General features: G+C 40.5%; 1 pseudogene; it reads right to left on the reverse strand.

Annotated features, from left to right (window-relative positions):
• Window positions 1-2195: 2195 nt before the first annotated feature.
• LOC108309110 lies at window positions 2196-3123 on the reverse strand (annotated as a pseudogene).
• Between the last annotated feature and the right edge of the window lie 507 nt (window positions 3124-3630).

Genomic DNA, 3630 nt, shown 5'->3' on the forward strand with positions numbered 1-3630 from the left:
CATTTAGTCAACATAGAGAAGGACTTCAGTCCCTGAATCATATTCCAAAGTGTTCCCACTAGGCTAGATTGCTTATTACTGAGAATGTGAAATTCAGACCTTGGTTTACCTTATCATGATTTTATTTTATTCTTGGACTAAAAAAATTGTCTTAGTCTCATTGTCGTATGAAATTGAAACATTTTTAAACTAATTTCAAATGTTTTACGTGAATAAGGAACACCAAACTGTGTCATGTGAGTGTGAAGATCAGGGGAGAAGGACTTCCACTCTGATCACTGCCACCCACACCTCCGCGGTCTACTCTGTCTTGGGTTAGCACTGTTTTACAAGAATGTGGATTTCATTCCTTCTAAAGGAGTGGGACCTGATGATTTTTGATTCTCCAAGGGCAAAGAGAAAAGATGATGTATTTATCTTAATGGAATTTAATTATAATCGGAAAGTTTCTCCAAGTTTTGTTTGTTTATTTGAATTTAAGACTAACCCACACTCCAAGGATTTCTTAAACAGGAGTACTTGAAGCTTCAAAGAGGATCCTTTGAAAAGCGCTAATAACCAGAGTGTTGTCTTCTCTTCCACAAGAAGGAGCCAGGTGGGGAGGTACAGATCTAGTTCTTCTCTTTGTCCCACTACTCATTTTTTCCCATAGATCAGGGAGGTAAACTATTGCTTTCCATTGGATAATATTAAGCAGGAATGGGGGTCATTGCACCAAAATAACAAAGGGGTCAGTTGCTTGGTTCTTCATGGTTTGCTGACACTTTGCTCTGTTTCTTGTCTTCATGTAATAAACTCACCAAGGAAAGGTCTCTCTCTTCAGGAGTATTCTACTTTCTCCAGCTTCATTGGAAAAGTTTCATTGGAGGAAAGAGGTAGTCAGCCCTGATACCTTCTCTAATTTAATGTTGCCAGGGAGCCCTCTGCTTTGAGAGCTATCAGGAATCCACTGATAAAACTAGCGCCATATTTAATTCCCATTTGCCTCCTTGATTATTTCTCAATGTGTTTAGATAAAGAAGAAAGATGCCATTAGCTCCTCCAAATTTCTAACAGAAGCCAACACAATCAAGAACCACATTCTACAGCTAATAACTTAATTAGAGGGCAACAATGTTTTCTGCTAAAGTTTGCTAGAAAGTGGATGTAACGATCCCAGATGTAGAAGGTTGTTCAGGGACTTATATTGCAGTCCCTTTCTAATCTACTCTAATCAGATGTTAATGTATTCATATCTTATCAATTTGTTGGAGAAAATTATATTCGGAAGCATCATATGCCTCGCTCTCAAATAATTATTCTAATTTGTTTTGCTCACTTTGTATAGTACTATAGCACAAGGTGGAGAAATAGGGCCCCAGCAGGTCAGTGAATATTGCCTTACTACTCAGTACACATTTGTAGATCATAAACACGGTTCATTAGTTTCTCAAAGACGAGAAAGTTTTCTTGCAGCAGACACTGCAGAAAGTAATAAAAATGATATAATCATTCTTGAAGAACACATAACGTTTACAGTCGTAATAAATTTTCCATGCACATGTGCACGTCTAACAAATGCTGTAGAGTTTGAAAGTTGAGAGACACTTTTGAACCACTTAAAGCCACATGTCAAATCTTTCTTTAATTGTGATAAATTCTGTTCTCTCACCTGAGAAGGTGACATTTCATGGCAAATAAGTCTGAGAAATCATCCGGAACCAGAAAAAAATTTTTTGTTTTGTAAGCTATTTCCTATAATAACTAGAAAATTTGGGACAAAAAAAAAGCTAGCTCACAGCACAGTTGCTCTGAGCCTTGTTAATCACAATCAGGAAACTACACTCTTGCTTGAGAAGCCCAGGTTCTCCTCTGCACGAACTTAACCCAACGTCTTGGTAAGCTGGAGTGGCTGCCTGTACGGCTGTGAGCTCCAAGTTGCTGGAGTTTCTTTTCTTTCCTTTTTTTTTTTTTTCTGAAATTTCAAAATATTTATTGAATGGAAATATAAACATAAGCCCAAAAGAAAACAGTGCCAAAGTTTATAAGTAAAATGTAATTTTCCCTTAATTAATATTATTGCTTGCTGTTCATGGTTTACAAAATGACTGACATTTCCCTTCTATCCCTTTGTACCTATGTGTATCTAGCAGAAGTGTTCTTAGCTCTGCCTACGTGCATACAGAAACTTTGTATCGATGATTATGTTCAAATGTTTATTTCTTTTCCCTGGAATAAATTGGGGGACTGGCACTGTCTGGAATGATCACAGGACAAACAGGAAGCTCTGATCATCTTGAGTTTCATGTTTATCAGAAAAATAAGGGCACAGTGGCTCTATAACAGGAATTTTGTTGAAAATGTAGATATGGCACCCATCACTAACATTGGAAAAGGAAATGAACTGCATACCTACAACCAGGAAAATCCCCACTCTGTGCAACTGGGGACTGACCCAGAGAAAAGTCAAAGGCATAGTGCTGGTGCCAAAGATCTTTCCTTTTCTGGAACTCACAGTCCAGAAGCCGAGCTCTGAAGAAAGTACAATGTCCCCCTGTTGATTCACAGATTCCTTAAAAATGCCCACATCCCATCCTTTGCTGGTGCCCACATCCACCTCCCAGTAATGCAACCAGAATTGAAGCAAGAGGTCCCTAGGTTGCACAGTGTGGAATTGAACCGTTCAGCTTGCTCTTTCCAATTCTGTCTGAAATCCCCACATCGGACACTCCTCAGATCTTCAGAAATGATGAGACGGTTGTTGGCTGTGTCCACATCCAAGGTCATATCTACTTGAAACTTCTTCATCCTTGGGTTCATCATTAGAATCGATTTCAGCTTGGGCTCTAGTTCCTTGATGATGAAAACCAGTGCCCTCAGCTTGAACCTGGGCTTGATGTCATTCTTCTGAGAGACCACAGTGCATCAGGGGCACAGTACACGTGGCTCCTTCTGCAGTGAATTGATGCACTGGAGGCAGCAGGCATATCCACATTTCAGTTGCACAGGTTCTTCAAGATCATTTAGACAGACAGGACAACTAATTACTTGTTTGAAGGGTTCCGCCAATGCAAATGTCTCTCCTTCCCAAGTTCCTCCCCGCCCCCGCCTCAGCTGCTTCTGCCAACAGCTCAGATCTCTCATTTTATTTTATTTTATTTTTATAAACAGGCATGTTTAGTGATAGCTTGCTCTTCAGAGATGACTACAGAGACTTTTAATCTATAATTCAGGAGTATATAACCATACAGCATGGGCCAATTAGCCAAATGTAAAATAAACTAGGTTCTTACTACAACTACCCTATAAACCTTGCAACTATTCTTTCCAAAAGGACCCTAATCTCATGTGAAAACACCTACTGTGGGGGAACCAGAAACCTGGCTATGTGGCCAAAAGTAAAAACCAAAGGAAACAATAGCAACTCAGTGGTTAATTGGTGAAAGCACAAAATTTGTGTCCCTTACTGTGCTGCTGCTGCTGCTGGTGGTACTGCTGCTGGTGGCTGTACTGCTGCTGCTGGTGGTACTGCTGCTGGTGGTGGTACTGCTGCTGCTGGTGGTGGTACTGCTGCTGGTGGTGGTACTGCTGCTGCTGGTGGTGGTACTGCTGCTGGTGGTACTGCTGCTGGTGGTGGTACTGCTGCTGCTG

The sequence above is a fragment of the Cebus imitator genome, unplaced genomic scaffold (genome assembly GCF_001604975.1).
Source record: "Cebus imitator isolate Cc_AM_T3 unplaced genomic scaffold, Cebus_imitator-1.0 Scaffold5, whole genome shotgun sequence".
Lineage (NCBI taxonomy): Eukaryota > Metazoa > Chordata > Mammalia > Primates > Cebidae > Cebus > Cebus imitator.